The sequence below is a fragment of the Jaculus jaculus genome, chromosome 17 (assembly GCF_020740685.1).
Source record: "Jaculus jaculus isolate mJacJac1 chromosome 17, mJacJac1.mat.Y.cur, whole genome shotgun sequence".
In the NCBI taxonomy this organism is placed as follows: domain Eukaryota; kingdom Metazoa; phylum Chordata; class Mammalia; order Rodentia; family Dipodidae; genus Jaculus; species Jaculus jaculus.
Window position 1 is genome coordinate 68011216 of NC_059118.1, and position 20628 is coordinate 68031843.

The following is a 20628-nucleotide window of genomic DNA, read 5'->3' on the forward strand; positions in this document are numbered from 1 at the left end:
ACAATATAAGCCAGGTGTGGTGGCACATGCCTTTAATCCCAGCACTCCAGAAGCTGAGGTAGGAGGACCACTAAAAGTTCAAAGCCACATTGAAACTACATAGTAAAATGCAGGTCACCCTGGTCTAGAGTGAGATCCTACCTCAAAAACCAAAAACCAAGCAGGCAAACAAACAAACAAAAAAAACAACAAAATTCCTGCAGTAAGTATTTTGGAAGATGTGATAGATCTTTGTATTTAGATGCCTTAAACCTGTAGAAGGAGGCTGGAGAGATGGCTCAGAGATTAATGTGCCTGTCTGCAAAGCCTAACTACCCAGTTCATTTTCCCAGTCCCCGCATAAAGTGGTGCATGCATCTGGAGTTTGTTTACAGTGACTAGAGGCCCTGGTGTGCCCATGCTTTCTCTCTTTCTCTGCCTCTCTTCTCTCTCTGCTTGCAAATAAATAAATGAAAATACTTTTAAAATTAAATTTAAAAATTAAAGAAGCGGTTGTAAATAATCCTCAACTAATCTGAAGGAACTAGGTCCCTGGTTCCTGAAACAATGTTTTTATTATATACTTTTCCTTCTATCTTTTTAAAGCTGACTTTACCACTCTTGGTGTAGTTTTCATTAAGTGAGCACATGAATTGTTAAAATTAACACTACTTATCAAAACTCAGAAAGCAACTGCCTTTAAGAGCTTGTTAAAATCAAAATCATTATTAAGTTCCTGTATTAATTATCAAAGGACCTTTGCAGCCTCTGGACCTGATGGTGACTTCAGTCACGCTGTCTCTAGCAGCAAGGGCTGGGAGCCCAGGAACAGGAAGCCTGTGCCTCCAGTGCGTGGCTCACTGGAAAACCAGGTGGACTCTGCTGCTGATTGCTGATTTCTCTTTGTGACAATTACTGAAGACACACACTTTTTCGCAGTGACTGTATGAGAAAATGGCCATCAGGAAAAAGCAGGCCTTGGCCTAATTGTCTCCCTAGCAAGACAGTAGGTTAGGATAGCATGTTGACACAGCCAAGAATTTGAAACTGTTTCAGATGGCCTCATGTGGAGCACTTGCTGTGGTGTCAAGAATGTCTACAAAAGTGCATTGTAACAGTTTAGACTAGATGGAACACTCACAAATTGCCTTCTATGATAATATGTGCAAAAGAAGACTAGAAGAAGCCAATGTTTTATCCAGTTACACAGCCAGAACTGAAATAATGACTTCCATCTCTCTTGGTTGTTCCTTTCTGTTGTCCCAGATTCTCTTGCTATCATCTTATCTGGAAGAAGTGTACCATAACATTTCATGTTTAGCTTTTGAAGTGCACCAAGCCATATGTTAGTGATGTGACTGCCTTCTTACTTGTATATTGTCCTTCAGTATGACAACCTGGAAACCTCCTGGTTTATGATGCCTCACAAGCTTACCAGAATGGGCTCTTTGTGGCCCACTATGTAATAATGCATGATTCTTACAACTGAAGAAGTAGGCATTAAAGAATGGATTTAGTTGCTACTGTGTGTTCTGGGCTAAAATGCCAGACAGGTTAACTTTTCTTTATAGATTTTTGACAGGGATTATTGTAGACCCTTCATAGTCAACTATTAGATTGTTGATCATCTGCTCAGGAACTGCTACCCTGAGTGGCTTCTACCCTGTGCTGGAACCCACAATTCCACTCTTCTGCTTTACAAGCCTGCCAGCCCTGGCTGTTGAACAGGCCTCAGAACAACACTTTTGGCACTGATACAGCTTTCTGCAACTTAGAGCTCTCCTTTCTAGGGAGAGGGCCATCCTTTGTAGAAAATAGAGTGACTTCTCCCTGAAGCTAGCTACACGTGTGTGGAGGGTAGGGGACCTTCCCCTGGGCTGAAGGCAGGCCATATGATAGGACCTTAGCATAGTAACTGTTCTGTTGCCCCTTCTTCACTGCCAATTCCAGCCGATTCTGTCTTTAATAAGATGAGGTCATGTTTATAGAGCAGTCTGAGCTGCAGTTCTACTAAGGCTCTAGATTATGTTTTGGCTTTGAAATTTAATATTTTTTATAGTAAACTGACTACAATTCTGCTTTCTTCCATCATTTCCTGTAATGGCCTGAGGGTTCTCTGTTGGTTCAGTACAGCTTTAACACCAGGCCTCATGGCCAAGGTCTTTGAGAACCTCACAAGTTGGTATTAGTCTACTTTGCAGTGTGAACATTGGAGACACAGTTTGCTGTACTTCCACTCCATAGAGCCAGAGTGCCCAGAGCTATCATTGTGGTGTGAATGTAAAAATGCCACTCAAGCTCATGTACATTTGAACATTTGGTCCCCAGATAGTAGTACTGTTTGGTAAGGTTGTGGAATCTCTAGGAAGTGGAGCCTTGCTGGAAGAGATGGGTCTCGGGAGGGGAGCTCTGAGGTTTTATAGGCTGGCCTCACTTACTGATTCCTGATTGTAGAGTGACCAGCTTTGATTCATGCATTTACTACAATGCCTTTCCCACCATGAAAGACTAAAACCTGAAGTGTTAACTAAAATAAATCCTTCCTTATTTAAGCTGCTTTTTTATCAGGTATTTGGACATAGCAATGAGTAAAGTAAGTTGTACAACCATTGTTTTAAATTTTCTCCTAGTAATAAAATTATTAGTAACAGACTGGAGAGATGGCTTAGCACTTAAGTGCTTGCCTGTGAAGCCTAAGGACCCTGGTTATGGGCTCTATTCCCCAGGACCCATGTAAGCCAGATGCAAAAGGTGGCGTATGCATCTGGAGTTTGTTTGCAATAGCTGGAGGCCTTGGCATGTCCATTCTCTCTCTCTCTCTCTGTCACTCTCAAACAAATAAATTAAAAAATTATTAGTAACTATGTCAGTACAACAATATATAATGGATGAAGTATTCAGCAAAAAGTACCAATGCTGACATTTATATCTAATATCACAATACATAAAGTAAAAATAGAACATAGAGCTCAAAAACATTGAAAGTGACTCTATAACTATTTACTGTGTACCTGGCCTGTTTACAATAGAAGTCTTAGCAAGTCTCTAGACAGATGGGTTGTGTGAAGGAACAGGTTGAAAGGAAGGGTTTTTTTCTAACTTTCTTCTTCCCTTCTAGTGTCTTAGTGGTAAATAGCATTTATAATGGATGTGACCACAAGCTTTTGGATGGTATTCATGGTAAGCTACGTGTTGTATATATACTTTGGCAGCAGTCAGCCTAACCTGAACTTATATGATTATTTTTAGAGGAGTGATTTTTTTTTTTTTTCGAGGTAGGGTCTCACTCTGGTCCAGGCTGACCTGAATTAACTATGTAGTCTCAGGGTGGCCTCAAACTCACGGTCATCCTCCTACCTCTGCCTCCTGAGTGCTGGATTAAAGGTGTGCACTACCACGCCCAGCTTCTAGAGGAGTGCTTTTTGAAAAACTTCACTCATTAAAAACTAGGTGCTCACTTCAGCAGCACCGATACTGAAATTGGAGTAATGGAGAAGATTAGCATAGCCCTATACAAGGATGACACAATTTGTAAAGCTTTCCGTGTTTTCAAAACACACTCTAGAAGTCTACAGATACATACTTTTTCTCATAACAAAGAAGTTATTTTCTCAGTAACATATGTTTGTTATACATTTCTCAGGTTTCCATTCCCTTTTGAGAGGTCAAAGGTTTATTTTATCCAAAAGTTACATTTTTTGTGCTGGCATTTGACATTACATTTTTTTCCATTGTGTTCTAAGGCCATTATTGTTACTTTTTCGTCTGCATATGTTCTTTTTAAGCACTTTAAACATTTTAGTCTGAATCTGCAGAACTGAAAACTTGCAATGTGTATAAGCCTGACACAAGTCAAGCATGCTGAGATGGTAATACTGTTTTAAACCAAGTATTAGTATATGAAAAGCAGATAATTTTTGTGAAAATTTTAAACATTAACTGATCATATAAAAAAGGAAATTTTTACTGAATCACCTTCTTTGTGCATAATATTCTTTAGAATTAACGTAGACTGGCATGTCAGCTCTTTGTAGGCATTGTTCATGCTATTTCCTTACAGGATCTTGTTTGAATACCTACCTGTGTGCATGTGCAGTGGTCAGAGTACTTGTCTGTTCTGCCTTTTTGGAGACAAGGTCTCTTGTTTGGACTCTCCTAGCTCTGACTCCCCTTGTTATTGGTGAGCAGCAGTCACAGACCCATGCACGCTTTTGTGTCCAGCTTTATGTGGGACTGGGCATTTAGACCTGGGCTGGCGGGCTTTATAAGCAAGAGCCTTAACCCTTCCATTTGAGAGGTCACTGCAAACACATAGTTAATCCTTAGTAAAGTTTGATGAGTGAATGCTTGTATCCTCTGGTAGTCTTTTATATCTGAAAGGTAAATGATCAGACTGGTATGATGTGTATATGAAATGACTGTCCATGGTAGGGTGGCTATATTTAAGAAACAAAAATATAAGGGACCCAGTTAAAATTCAGTTTTAAATAAATAATAATTTTTACTGTATGTCCTAAGTACTGCATAAAAATATTTATACTAAAAATTGTTACATAATATGTGAATTTAACTAGGCACCCTGCATTTTATCTGGCACCTTTTCTTTCTGGAGTTGGCTAACTTGACACTTGGGCTCACTCTGCTATCCAAAAATGCTTCCTTGTAGTCTGGCTATATCTCCCAGACTTATGGTTGTGGATTAACACTCAAGTCATCTCAATGAAAGTCATTCTGTCCTTATTTGTTCACTCATAATGACACCGTAACAAAAATCATCCAGCATGGTAATCACATAAAAAATGATAAACATTGTTCTTGCTTTCCATGCAATAATAAGAAATATTTCGGTGAAAATGAGATAAATGTAGGTTAACATTCTAAACCTGTTAAGAAAATGTTATGTAAGGTGTGGTAGTGCATACCTCCAATTCCAGTTGAAGGTCAGGCTGAGCAACTTGGTGAGTTTTGAGACCAGCCTCAGATACATAGTGAAACCTTATCTCAAAATACAGAAAGAAAAGAGAAAGAGAGAAAGGAAGCAAGAAAGAAGTCTGTAGAGTATGCTCAGTGGCTGTGTGCTTCCTACTCAAGCAGGAGGGCTTGAAATCTCCAGAGTTCAAATCTCCAGATCCCACTCAAAACATCTGGGTGTGGCATGCGAGCCCCTAACTTCAGTCTTGCAGGGGAATAGAGACCCGACAATCTTTGGAATCAGTGTAAAGGAAGCTACTACTCAGAAACCAGACCAGATGGAAGAGTACTCCACCCGGACTCCCAAAATTACACTTAAGTCACTGCAGGCAAGCGACTTCTGCTACAGGCAAACATACAGAGCACCACCAGGGCATACCAGTGCACACGCAGTACACATGCTCTTCAGCACACATTCCCACAAAAAAAGAAAAGGAGGAAAGGAGTGAGGAGGAGGAAAAGGAAGAAAAAAAAGGGTTAAACAGAATTCAAGGTATTTGATACCATTATCACTATGTTCTATTATTATTTTACTGTTATTAAACATCTTAATACTAAAATTTGATGATTACTTAAGGAGGAAATATTTTCTATAGCCATATTATTTTAATACTATTATATTAAATTATTTCAATACTGTAATACACCTAATATGAAATGTACATACCTACATTATAAAATATTAAATGTACTTTCAATTAAAAAACTTTAGTTTATAACTGCAGCATCAGTTTGTTTGGTTAATTCTTTGACTTTTCTCAAAGTGACAGGAAGACCAGATTAGAAGTATGAATAAAATATTGTTGCAATCAATTAAAGCATTGATCTCTTAAATTTATCAGTGCTTTTTTTATTTTTTTATTTTTTTGAGGTAGAGTCTCACTCTAGCTCAGGCTGACCTGGAATTCACTCTGCATTCTCAGGGTGGCCTCGAACTCAAGGTGATCCTCCTACCTCTACCTCCAGAGTGCTGGGATTAAAGGCATGCACCACCATGCCTGACTATCAATAATTTTTTAAATTATTTTTATTTATTTATTTGAGAGAAAGAGGCATAGAGAGAGAGAATGGGCGCGCCAAGGCCTCCAGCCATTGCAAACGAACTCCAGACGCATGTGGCCCCTTGTGCATCTGGCTTACATGGGTCCTGGAGAATCAAACCTAGGTCCTTTGGCTTTGCAGGCAAACACCTTAACTGCTAAGCCATCTTTCTGGCCCTGATAAATGATTTTTAAGAATATAATAAATCATGATTTCTTGTCAATTTATTGAAGCAAACGGGATAGCTAAAATGAAAAGCCATGTTTATTTTTGTCAGGTATTCTGTGGTTGTATTTATCGTTTCTGGTGACCTCTTGTCTCTTGTGCATGTTCACTTTCTTAGCTCCACCTTCGGTCCTTCAGAATGCAAGGAGAATACCCCACACCACCCTGTCTTATCTAACTCCTTCCAAGGGCTTCCCTTGGGCCAGGACTAAACCCAAAGGTCTCTATTTTTTAACAAAGTTCAAGGCAGGTCAAACATTTTTCAGTACGTTTTTTAAAGGCCTAGTCGAGCTAATTTAATTTCTTATGTTCATTAATTCCTCTCCTTCCATCTCCACCCCCCTCCGAATAAATGGCCCTTCACATGAATCCAATTTAGTTTCAATACACCTTATTCACACTGCCTTTTATTGCAAACTGCATTCCAGCCAGCTGTAAGGCTGCCCAGCTGCCTCAGGTTTCCTGATTTAGCTCTGGGAATGATTTCAGCATGGCAAAAACTTTTCTCTGGCCAATTTGGAAAACAGGATTTAATTTGTGAAGAAAGCTCAGTATGGCAACTGAGAATGAGAAGGGATGGATCAGGTTGGGATGGGAGGCTGTCAGAGAGAGGAGATGAAGAACTTCATGATTCTCTTCCTCGTGTGCCTTTTCTTTCCCCAACAGGCCCCTCTGCATTTTCTCCAAACCAGGTAGGGTGGGAAACAGGTGGGAGTGAGGGGGGCTGAAGCCAGATTATTCTGGCTTATGCATCTGGCCTTGCACTTTTCTCAACCTCCCTGGGACTTGTCTTCTCTTCCCTGGTTTCATTCCAGAACTGATGGAAACAGGTAGTTAGTATGGAACCAACAACAGGCAGATGGAAAGGAAGGAATGAGCAACAGAGAGAATGAAGCTCGGCGCTGAGGCAAAGTTACCTGTACTTAGATAGGAGCCCACAGCAAGGAGACATTGCACAGCTGTAGCTGTGACTGAGAGCGCGTGGCTAATCAAAGTAGGCTGGGCCAGCTGTGTAAAGTGAAAAATAGCAGCACTTCTTTCGACAAACTCTGTTGAGCCTAATGCACCCTGCTAAACTTGAGTCCCAGTGTTGGATCCCAAAGTTATTTTAAGTGATTCACATGGGGTGCTAAAAGGGCAATTAAACGTAGATTTATTGCATGCTTTGGTAAATGATACATTGTGGAAATGCACACCACCAGATTCTAGATTCCCGAAGCAGATTGTTTTTAGGCCCAGAGAGGAAATACTCTAGGTAAAGGCTGTTGGGTATCATGGTTTTGTCTTTGGGTATGTAGTGTTTCTCAAGACAAACAAATGCTATATTTCAATATAAGCATATTTAGTAAGTGCTATTCTACATTTCTGCTATGCTGCTTCTAATTTATAGGGCTTGTAATATCAAAATAATCAAATTTTCCTTCAGAGAATATTAAATTTTTAATAATTTCCAAAGCACAATGCCTTTACAAAGTAATCATTGGCCATAACACATTGTGGTTGGCCTGCTATTGAGGTGTAAGTCACAAATGTTGAGAGTTGAGTTTCTAGCGCTCTTTGATCTTCCTGAGCATATCAATATGTACTTGAGGCATTGTCATGACACCTGAAGAGCCTGATGCCATTGTCTAGGCTCCAGTTGCTCTCCTGTCATACTAATTTAGTGGTCCTCAAACTTGTAGCATAGATAAGGCTGGATAGGCTGTTACAACACTGTTTCTGGTCCTTATCACAGGGCTTCTCGTGGCGTAGGTCTGGGTAGGACCCAAGAATTTCACTGGTAAAAAACTCTATGGCTGGGTGCTGCTGCTGCTCTTGCTGCTCATTTTCAGGCCTGTTGCCCAAGCTACTCAATTTTAGCCCAACCCAACAATGAAAAAATGGTAAGTAAGTTGTCAGAATTAGTTTCTTTGACTAAATAAGATATTTTTTAAAGTATCTTTAAAATAAAAGCCAACACATCCATTTGTAGCACCAGTGTGTCATCTTGTTCCTCTCCTCTGCCTTGAACATGAGCACCCTGTCATGTCAGCTTGGACTTGTGACAGCTTAGAAGACCAGGTCAGATAGGGACTCAGTCACAGCTCTCTTGGTGAGAAAAGGAGTGAGGATCTGACTTAGTACAGTGGCACTGAGAGTAGGAATGATACACGAAAACAGCATGCAGAAATGGAAACCATATGGTTTGACAAATGCTTGCATATGGGATGACAAAAACAGGAAAGAGTCAAAAATGGCTATATGTATAAAACAAGGGCAATACATGGCAATACTACTTTTTAAAAAAAAATCCAGAGTTTGCTTTGGTAGAGAATATTAAACAGTACTGTTATAGGTGATTGATTTTTCTACAAAGATGCAAGATAAATCAGTGGAAAAGAACCCCATGTCATACAAAAAGTTAATTCTGTACTCAAAATGGATCATATTCCTAAATGAAAGAGCTAAAACTATAACACTTTTTAGAACACAGAAGATAGTCTTTCCTGACCTTAGAAATATAGACTCAACAATAGTAGATATATACACACATGTATACATATATGTATATATATAAATATATGAATGTATTTGTATACATATAATTAAAGTTAAAAAGAGTTATATTTTGTGGGATAATATCAAGAAAGCAGAACAAGCAACCTGCAGAATAAGAAGAGATATTTGTAAATATTCTCCTTTATAAAAGAATTGTATGTGGACTATAGAACACATACCAACAGGTCAGGAACAGAAAGGCAAATAACCCCATTAAAAGCAGGCCAAGTCCCAAATGGACACTTCTTCAAGGAAGATATTCATATGTCTGTTATGCAGAAGAAATAATGATGTACACACGACTAGTTGAGGAAATGCAAATCAAAATCCTAGTGAAATACAACTTTCTACCCATTGGTCATACATTAGGACTATAAAATGTTTTAGCCATTAACTCCTGAAGAGAGAAGCAGATAAGGCGGATAGATCTATATAGTGACTCTTATTCAGTCATATAAGGAGTGAAGCGACACCTGCTACAATGTAGAAGAGCCTGAGAACATCCTAGGGGAAAAACTATCTCCAAAGGCAACATATTATATGCCTCCATACAGGTGAAATGTCCAGAGTAGAGTTATGTTTAGATTTCTTCAGAAAGTACATTGATGGCTGCTGACAGTAGCGGACCATGGATGGAAAATAGTTGCTAATGATCACAGTTTCTTTTGTGGTGATTATCTACTCTAATGTTATTATTATTTTTTAAAATCCACTGAATTATGTATTCTAAATGGGTAAATTTTAAGATATATAAGTTATATATGCATAAGGATGGTTTTAAAAAAAGTTTTAAAAACTTGAATCTTAAGAAATCAAGAGTCCATGAAGGGTGAAACCTGGCAGACACTTGGAAACTGGAAAGTACAGGACTGTCTGCTGGATATGTAGGCAAGGCTGTGGAAGGGAATGACATGCCTGTGGTGAGCTCACAAAGGAACGCTGAAGTTGTTTGAATGCAGACCCAGGGGCATGGCTCTTTTCTGAGGGCAGGAGGAAGCGAGGTGGAGGTGCCTCAGAGCAAGGAGAACACCAAAGCAGCACCGAGCCATGGCGGGAAGGAGAGGCTGACTGGTGGAGAAGACCAGCTAGTTTTACTAGCTGTGTAGAAGATGGACAAAGGCTTGAGGAAAGTCCTAGACTAGTTTTTAAAGAGTTTAGCCAAAAAAGGAAGAAGTTGATGAAGGTAAAAGGAAATTCTTACTGTTGATAGTGAAAATGACAGCATTGGTTACTTTCTCATGGCTGGAACAAAATATCTAAGCAGAAGCAGCTTTTGAAGAAGCAAGGCATTTAACTAGGCCTACAGTTCCAGAGAGTAGAATGCATCATGGTGAGGGAGACACGGCAGGCCACATCTGAGAGCTGGCTTTGCAGTGCCGCTAGAATCAAAGAAAAAACATTCTGGACCTGGCCATGAAAACTCAGGTTCGACCCCCAATGACTTCCTCCAGTAAGGCTCCCCTCCTAAGGGTTCTACAACCTTCCTAAATGGCACCACCAACTGTTCAAGCACATGAGCCTATGGGGGCCCTTTTACATTTGAACTCTCACAGTGGCTTTACATATGAAGGAATCTTGTGATTTATAGACAGAAGAACAGAGCCAGCAGGGTAGGAAAATTCAAAATACAACTCTAGATCTAGGTTTTGCCAGGAATTATGACATTGAGTACCCCAGACACTTCCACAGCCCCTTCTTCCCATCATGAAGGTAGGCAAAAATGGCCTTGATGACTGCTGTGAAATGTGGCTACATATAAGGAGTGCCTGCCACCTGGACATTCCTGAGACCCTGCAGGGTGAGGAGCTCTAGGGGAAGCTTTACCTCTGCTGAGCATCAGGGCCTTCTGTGGCCCTCTTGAGGCATGTGTTCTCACACATCTATGTATAAGGTCTCTGCCATGGTTGTCAGAAAGTTTTATTGGGTAATACAGCTGGTAGACAATTGGTAAAGCGTAATGCCCTAGAACAAACTGTTCTGGTTCTATCCCAGGGCCACCACCTTTCCTTTCTGTGCCTCTGTTTTCTCCTCAGGAAATGCTATGTTAAATGCAGTGATCCCATGGACCTGTGAAGATGAGGACAAGAAAATGGCTATTAGTATATATGAGCTCACTTAGCGAAGAAAGGAAAAAAATTATACCAATTGCTCAGAATGCCCCAACAAGAAAGAGCTCTGCTGACTTAACCATTGATTCTAATTAAAGCCTGGCCTTGCTGTGATAAACTTTTACTACTTGCTGAGAAGCAGATCTTACCTGTTATTACAATAACCAGATAGTATTACCTATGGCACGGAAACTTCGGGCTTTGTTCGGCTCAGTCACTGGCATTGAGAAGCATAACAAATAACACTTCTGTTCACCATTTCTTAATAGGAAAGTGAGTTCAGTTCTTGTCTACTACAGACCCACTGGACTAGTGAGATGCCCTAACAAGTCATCTAATGGTATGTGTTCTTATTTAGGATGTAACTAAGGAAGAAATGGTCAGATTCATAGACCTCTGGACATGAAACATCTTAGTATAAATCCTCCTTTTGTTCACAGAAATAGGATCTCTAATTTATGTTTACCTTTCAATCTCTGATATATGATAAAGTTACTTGATTTACTGCAGAATAAAATCTGTGACATTTCTGGTCATTATCATTTTTCCATTGATATTTTAGTGCTTGTTACAGTAAAATTCCAACAGAATTACACAACTGAGAAAGAATGATTTGATAGGTCCTAAAAGTATATACTCTAATGGATTTCTGATGGAGATTGAACTTGATGGCAGTATGTTAAGTTCTTGAAGTTGGAAATTAATGTTATATTTTTAAGGGACATTCTTGGCATTGCTTTTACCTTTTGGGAGGAGGGGGGAGGAATACCATACTTTTCTTTTTTTCCTCAAATGACCAAGTAGGGGATTTTTTATATATAAATTATAGAAATGTTCCATTTGAATAGCATGTTATGCTTCTCAGCTCACTGTGTTTCAGCACTTTTGCAGACAGCAGTAATCATAGCAGTATGGGCACCCTCATGTCTGTCTCAGTATCACCCAGTGTTCAGAGGTCTCCTATGTTCGGGAATGTGGAGCAAGAGGAAAAAACTGATGTTGGCCCCTCTGTCTGTACTGGATGCAGGTCAGTGGCCCAGGTGGGCCCTTACATTGTAGAAGAAATGTCTGCCAGCCTTGCTGTCCAGAACCATGAGGAGCAGTATTATGTAGAGAATGCCAGACGCATGGCCATAGAGGAGGACAGAAAGGGCGAGGCCTTGGCAGGTAAGCAGGCAGCCCATGGACTGACAGAGTATACTCTACTTATCTTTGGACACCAAGGGAGCCTCGGCCACCACACAGTCATAGAGACATGGCCTCTCACTTTCCATGGTGCTCTGTGCTCACAGACACCTCGTGTGTTTTGCACTAGGAAGCACTGCTGTGTCTTGTCACCTTTACAGTTTCCAGCCCATGTTAGTTTGGATGTATTCTATTATTTCTCCTACTCTTCCTGGCATGAGAAAGTGACATGAAGTTCACTTTAAGCACTTTGCTTTTCTACTTGGATTTGTGAACACATTAATTTGATATATGGCAAAGATAAACAGCAGAACCAGAATGAGTGGGAGAACCCACTTATTCTAAGATAGCTTTTCTTTTTTAACTTCAAAATGAGAAATAATTATATTTATCTCTGTAGCATGGAGATAACTGGGCAGTAAATTAATTTCCATGTAGGCTTTTCTAATAAATTTCTGAGTTTTACTCTTTCCACAACCAGAAGTCCAGCGTGACGTCTCGGGGTCAAGTGCTCTGAACCTTTTGACCCTACTTCTTCACAACAAGGGCTTTATCCCCTTAAATCCATAAATTATTTGAAACTTCCTTTTAACTTCTCAGAGGAGAGGTGCCAGATTACTTAGATAGTTTCTATTTTATCAGCTTTCTACATTCATCTTTCATTTTTGAGTATAGTTTCCTCCTATAGTTAAGTTGGCATTTCAGAATGTAACATGGAATAAGGAGCTTATGGATAAATGATGCATCTTTGTGACTTAGATAAATCTTGTATGCCTGCTAGTAGATAAATAATTTTCTTTTGTTCAAGCAAGTTAGAAGTGATCAGCTTCGAGGTCAAACAGCTCAGAGTACAACCACCTAATGTACTTTCCAATGAGTAAACCACTGCTAACTAGTGTGCTCATAATTTAACTTCATTTAAATATATTGCCCATGGGTTATGCTCCTGAAAAGCAAGTGAGTTGCCCCCAGAACTGGGGGTGGGGGGACTGGGAACATCCACAGATAGATGTGACATGAATGTGAGCCAACGGGGTGTTTGCATTCCACTGTTTCAGTTATCACTTTCTGGCTATGGACTCTGGTGGCAAGCCTGTGACTGCATTATGTTAGCCTCAAAAATAAATGCTAATATTTGTGATGTTTTCACATTCCCCACCATATTTGGTAAATCATACTTGCTTAGCCCTTACTTGCTGCCAAGAGTCTTGTTGGCAAAAATGCCACTTGAATGAAGACATCACTGACCACTAGTCCTATTTGTAGGCTGTCCCTGGGTAAGGCTGCATCATTTCCTCTCCCAGATCTCTGGGAGTGGTGCTTTTAATGTAATGTGATCATTTGAATTACACATACAGCACCCTCATATATTCTCTTACTGGCTGTGTTTTGATCTTCAGGGAATTCTCCCAAAAGAGGTTCTTAACCATTTAAGCTTAATAAATGATTACATTGATCACCTTTTTAATAAATATTTAATTGGAAGCTTAGACCAGCTGGTGAGAAAAATAAATACATAGGATAGAGGGAAAAGGACTCAGCATTCAAGTTCCTGCATGCAATGTTACATGTCCTTCCATGTGATGCTACAAGCATCTTTTTCCTTAAACTTGGAGTCTCTATAATTCTATTAAGTGAAAATCTTTGCAAGTAGAAAATTTTAAGGTAAATATTACCTAGATGGCCATATTCCATTAATTCTGAGTGAACAAGCCTTAAAACTAGGCAATAAATTTTATAATAATTTGTATATTGTTTTTATTACATAAGCATATTGAGTCTTTTGTTTAATAATGAAACATAAAACATAGAGGATTGGCATTTGACTATATTCTATTTAAATTAAGCTAACATTAAATTGTGTTTAAAACTTTAAAAACGTTTTTATGAGCGAGAGAGAAAGATTATTGGCACAGCAGGGCCTCTAGCCACTGCAGTCAAATTCCAGACATGTGTGCCACCTTATGTACATGAATGACCTTGTGCGTGTGGCTTACATGGGTACTGGGGACTCAAACCTGGGTCCTTAGGCTTTGCAGGCAAGCACCTTAACTGCTGAGCCATCTCTCCAGTCCTAACATTAAATTTTAAATGCTTTTTAAAACTAAATATTTTTTATTTTTATTTATTAGCAACATAGAGAAAGAGGCAAGGAGAGAGAGAGAGAGAGAAAGAGAGAACAGACATACCAGGGCCTCCAGCCACTGCAAGTGAACTCCAGATGCATGTACCACCTTGTGCATCTGGCTTAGGTGGGTACTGGGGAATTGAGCCTCAAACCAGGATCCTTAGGCTTCACAGGCAAGTGCCTAATTGCTAAGCCATCTATCTAGCCCCTTAAATGCTTTAAAAAAAAAATAGAGAGAGAGACAGAGAGAGAATTGGCATACCTGGGCCTCCAGCCACTGCAATTGGATTCCAGACACATGTGCCACTTGTGCATCTGGCCATCTGGCTTACATGGGTCCTGGGGAATTGAACTTGGATCCTTTGGCATCACAGTTAAATGCCTTAACTGCTTAACTGATAAGACTGTTTTAATCCCTTGACTCAGTATGAAAATAATTTTTATACTTTTAAATCAAAGGATCAGTCTCTAAGAACCAGAGGAGCTGGCTTACAGACCTGAATCTGCTTCTTAGGTATATATGTGCCTATGTACAACTTAGTCTCACCCACGTTTTCTTAGCAAGATAGTGTTTTTAGAGTGATAGATCATACTTCTGGGAGTCCTTCTAGCTATTTTATAACGTGTATGGAAAGTCCTTCCTACTTAAATTGATCTTTAAGGTATTTAATTTTTTTTATTTGTTATAAACTTTTAAAATCCTTTGATCAAGGTGTAAAATATAAGCTCAGTAGAGAGTTGTGTGTTAGAGAAACAGCTAAATAATAGAGCATTTGCCTTGCATTCATGAGTCCTGGCTTCTACCCCTAGTACCTTACAAAAAAGTACAATAGAAAGTTCTAGTTAGAAAGTAAGGACTTAAATATGTGTGTATTTTATTGTCACACACCATATATGTGTACCAAGAGGAATTCTTTTCTCTAAGAAATGGTTCATACATCTTCAAGTGTAGCCCCTGTTTTATGAGCTCCAATGAGGAACTAGCCACAGTCATATATAATATTTCAACAATTCCTCAGATGTTCCTCATGATAGAAATCACTAGCTTAGTTTTACAAGTGGAAAATACTGAAGCTAAGCCAAAAAGCTATAAAGACCTGGGTCACCTACGATTTCTGGGTTACATCTTGCTGCCTTATCCTTCTAAGTCTATTCTGAGACATCACCAGATGATTAAGAGCAATACCACAAAGCATTTAAAGACCCTATCTAACTTACAGATCCATAGTGCTTATGAACTAGGATCAAGAGCTGTGCAGTCAGAATATTATGGATCTAGCTGAGGCTCTAATAAATGGTAGTTGGTGGAGATTATAACACAGTCTCCAGGCCTGGGGAGATGGCTCATGTGCTCACGAATGTACAGTGCAAGCATGGGAACCTGAGTTTGAGCTCAAGAACCCACATTACAAAAGAAAAAAAGCAAAAAAAAAAGAAAAGAAAACAGCAGCAGCTAGTAGTTGCATGCCTGTGATTCCAGAATTCCAGAGCTGGGGAGGTAGAGACTGGCAGATCCCAGGAACTTCCAGGCCAGCCAGTGTAGCCTGCTTGGTGAGCTTTAGGCCAGTGAAAACCTTGGGTCAAATAAGAGAAAGAGAGAGAAAGGAAGGAAGGAAGAAAGAAAGGAAGAAAGGAAAGGAAAGGAAAGGAAAGGAAAGGAAAGGAAAGGAAAGGAAAGGAAGAAGAAAGAACAACAGGTGTTCTGTGGTCTTCACATTTATTTTCCATAAGTGCATGCACATCTACACATACCTGAATATACACACACAAAATTAATTGATTTAAACATACATGGCTTCCAGACTATTTGTGCCTCTTTCTGGTTAGTTCTGATTGACAGTGGTAGTGCAGTCTAGTTCACCCAAGATGAGTTAGACACAGTAGCACAGTTAGCATTGCTCATATGAAGAGGAAGAGGACCTAAATAAGGGTTCTTCTTCCTGATCACTGACTCCTGCTAGATAGTTCTAACAGTTCTGGGTCTTTTAGGACAGAACTTGGAGTTTTTCACCATCCAAAGTCCATATGTAGAGTTTTTCATTTTGTGAGTTCTCCTCTTTCTGACCGATCCTGGGTCATGCTCATTCTACTTGAAAAGGACCAAACTTTTAGGTGGTCATCCTTGTCTTGAGAGCATGATTGAGAGTCCTTAGCTTTGCTTCATTCCAGCTTTTTCTCCATATTTGAATGATCATAGATGAGCTTACATGGATGCACACACGTAGGAATACTCTCATACAACTCAGTTGGGGATTGAATTATCACCAATACTTACATGCATGCATTTCTAAACAATTTTATGCTTAAATCTTCATTTTCACAAGCCGACCAAAGAGGCCTTTTTTTTCTTTTTTGGCCCTGTGTCTGGAGTACTTGTGCATGGATGTTTTTTCCACTTTCAGTTCTGAGGAATCAAGGAGACTGAGGCAGGAGGATCATGAATTTCCAGTCCAGCCTGGCCTCCACAGCAAAAGCCTGTCTTTAAAAAAAAGAATCAAAATAAAACATGACCATAGAGTGACCAGAGAATTCTCAGACCCCTGCAAAGTACACTTAAACTTAGACAGCATAAAATATATGTTCCAATTTGAAAATATCACATCATGTTTTCAAGCTAGTACCTTCCTTGGTTGACTTAGAAAAGTAGTTCTAAAAATAAAATACCACAAATAAACCTATTTATATGTATATTCAAAAATAATCATTTGATTATCTTTTGTGGGTGGGCAAAGTTTCATTCACCTGGAACCTTGTTTAGGGGGAAAAGTTTATGAATTTTTCTGTAACTTGTAAGGCTTTCTTGCCCTGTTGTGTGTGGCTCTGAAAGGTTTGTCTGCCTCCTCCTACTGGAACTCTGACCAGTTGGTTCTCTCTGACTATTGTGACTCCAGATCTTGCGTGATGCCTCCTGCTGGCCCTGCTGTGTGTCTTGCAGGAAAGCAGATGCTCTTGATCCCTGAAGTCATCTGAGTCCTGACATTGCCAGAGAACTCAGTAGGATTTCTGGGCTAAGTTACAGCAATACTGCCCATACATTGGGCTATGAGATGAGAGGTTTGCTGAGAACCAGAATAGGCATTTTTGCTAGATTAATTTGCCTCATTTTCATGGCTTTCATTATAATCACATTCTTCAGTTGGAAGTAGAGCATATTTCTTTAGTCATCGCTTTGGCTAGATTAGTACTGCCCTTGCAGACAGAAGTTCATAGTGAACCTCTGCTGGTAGTTGTTCAAGTCACTTTTCTTAGACCTTTTTGCTACTTTCTTTTTGTCTAGAAAGCAAGTCTTTTTTTTTTTTTTTTCTCCAGTCTCTCTCTTAAGTCTGGGTATAGGTAAGTGAAATATCAGGGATTAAATCTGCTGTCTTGTGCACTAAACAAATTCTATATGAATTTGTTAAAACAAATTCTGTATGAATTCTATATTCAGTTGGAGCCCTCATTTAAATCTCTTAGCTGCCACTTCCTCCTCATCCTCTCCCTTACTCTCTCCCTCTTTCCCTTGTCTTGTATACTTATTTTCCAAGCAGGGATTTAGTACAATGCACTGTGGATAATACAGATTCTCTTTATTTCATTTGTGATTCTTGCATATTTTGGTGGATATATCCAGTTAATCATATCACTGGTTCTATTGCTTCAAGAGTCAACCATTCTGTTTATTTTTTAGTTTTCGATGGTTTCCTCACCCCTCAACCTCCTCCTGCCAAACAAACAACAATTAAAAAAAACCTGAATCCAAAAATTGCCCATTTATCTTTCTCTAAAATACACTTCAGGAATGAATATGCCTTTGTGTAGTCTAAGATTTTGTAGATAAATGAATGTTCCTTTTTGTGTCTTTGCCCTTAGTTTCTACTTCCATATTTCATCAGTTTTTAATATCTTTTTCTAGTTTAATTTTTCTACCAAGTGCCTTTCTGTGTCTAATGGTGATTTATAATTAATTATTTTGGTGTTTGCATGACTATGATGAGATTACATCATGGACAGGCAGTGCTTCAAATGCTTGCCTAGACATGAGACACTGTTTCTGAAGACCTTTGAGGTGTGGTCAACCATATTGATGTCCATCTGTACATTCAGTACCATGTAAATGGCTAAAAATATAGCCAACTGCAGCAGCTATTTGGATGTTAACCACTGCTGGGCTCCTTCCCGGTCAGGTAGTGCCGAGGGAAGAACCAGGCCTGCTGGTTCCTCCCTAGGGGTTAAGAGGATGATGAAAGTTGGACGACTCAGAAAACTCTCCTGGCCACCAGAGAAAAACCACAGAGTCGGGAGTCTTGTGGAAGCAGGAACTCGCAGAAACAACTCGCTTTATTACTCTGAGCAGTTGCCTATATCATGTTGGGGACGAAGGCAGGGATTTTAGAATGGGGGTAGAGGTAAGAGCCAATAGTAAACTTTAATTATTGAAATGGTAATTACAATTGCCATGCAGAGGTAGCAGGCCAGAAGCCATTAGGCTTCTTGCTGAGTCATAGCTGGCCAGAGACAGGTCGCCAAACTTTAGCTAAGCTCAGGAAGTTTCACTAGGCCTCACGCCTGGGCCTTTCTGAGCCCAACAAACCACAACGGTGAGGATTCAGAGCAGTGCACTTAGTTTGCTGAAGCAAGAATACTACTATTGGGTAAAATAAAATAGTAAACCGCTAACTCAAGCCAGTTATGTTTTAAAGTGGTTCTTTTAACATTAGACTGCTTTTTCTTCCTTCCTTTTCATTTTCATGTTCTGACTTTCTACTCTAAAAACACACATCATCATTCATTTTCATTATTCCTTTCCCACTGGTGAACTCATATATGTGCTAAATAAGAATCTGCATTATCTCTCTGCTCATATTTACGAAGTTTTTTTTTTTTTTCATTTCTCATATGTGGAACCAGGTCTTGTGTTGTTGATGTGAAATCATAGACCTCGAGTTAGCACCTACACTCAGACATATCCCCTGAGAGGGCCTGCAGAACTTCCTCGCTTAGAACACTGCCACATTCTCCTACCTGTCTATATCCAGTTGCGTTCTGTAAGGACAGTTCTCAGAAATGTTTGGGAAACACAGCTGATTTCTGAATTGGAAAAATAAAGCCACCTCCTGTGTGGCTGACCTGGCCAAAGTCACAGAACCGGTCTCATAGCATGTTTACTGAGTGAAATTATGGGATTTGATGTATCACCACAGAACTAGAAATGAGAGCAAATCTATAGTGAAAAGATTTCTTCATCCTGGCAGGAAAGAAAAGTCTGCAGTGGCATGTTGAAAAATAAGAATTGAAATTTTCAAGAAACATTTAGAGATTTTTGGTATGGATTGGAGCTGGTTTAGCAGGGTTTCCATATGTTGCACAGGCTGAACTCAAACTTATGATTTTCCTGCCTTGACTTTCTAAGTGTTGGGATTACATGCACCACCATCCTAGCCTTGATTTTTTTGTTTTGTTTTGTTTTGGTTTTTTTTGTTTTTTCGAGATAAGGTCTCACTCTCGTCCAGGCTGACCTGGAATTAACTCTGTCATCTCAGGGTGGCCTTGAACTCATGGCGATCCACCTACCTCTACCTCCCGAGTGCTGGGATTAAAGGCGTGCGCCACCACGCCCAGCTCGATTTTTTTATATGACAAAAAAATGCCCATATTTTCTTCTTTTGCTTATGAAGTCACTTTATTTTATTTACTTTTTATTTTATTTTTTGTTGTTGTTTTTTGAGGCAGGATCTTGCTATACCTCAGCCTGACCTGGAATTAGTCTTAGGCTGGTCTTGAACTCACAGTTATCTCCCTACTTCAGTCTCCCCAATGACGGTATTAAAGACGAGTACCACCATGCCTGGCTGAAGTCACTTTAAACTTGTTGATCAAGACTGGTTGATCCTTTAGTAGGGCACCTCTATCCTTAGTCTGAGAAGTCCCATTGCCTGCCATGGGACCCCTTTTGTGTTTTATCTTTCTTATTGACAAGAAGTCCTTCTTGGACTGGGGAGATAGCTTAGTGGTTAAAAGTGTTTGCTTACAAAACCTGCCAGCCTAATTTCAGTTCCTCACTACTAACTTAAAGCCTGACTCAGAAAGTGGTGCATGCATCTGGTGTTCCTTTGTTGTGGCAAGAGGCCTTGGTTACCCATTCTTTTCACCCAAATAAATAAATAAATTTTAAAAAGGAGTCTTACTACTTTAAATATTTTTGGCATTTTTGTGTCTATTTCCTGTTTAAATAGATAAAGCCATTGTTTTCTCTATGCAAGATGAAATTTTAGAAATAATCCTTAAAATCCTCTTTTTTATCATTCACAACTTCTTTATATCATTCATTTAGCAAGTATTTCTTAATACTAGCCGTTCATTGAGACTTTATGGTTTGGCACTGGAGATGGGTTGTGAACGCCGCAGACGCCCTGACTCCTCACCCCATATAGGCCCTGTGTAACAGAGGAGTGTGCTCAGGGAGGCCCTCTA

The 20628-nt window shown here is 39.6% G+C and overlaps 1 protein-coding gene and 1 pseudogene across 2 annotated transcripts in view; both read left to right on the plus strand.

Moving 5' to 3' along the window:
• The window catches only part of Gmds (GDP-mannose 4,6-dehydratase), a 572898-nt gene that overhangs the window by 289589 nt on the left and 262681 nt on the right, over positions 1–20628 (plus strand). The window lies entirely within an intron of this gene.
• Positions 3430–3530, plus strand: LOC123455665 (annotated as a pseudogene).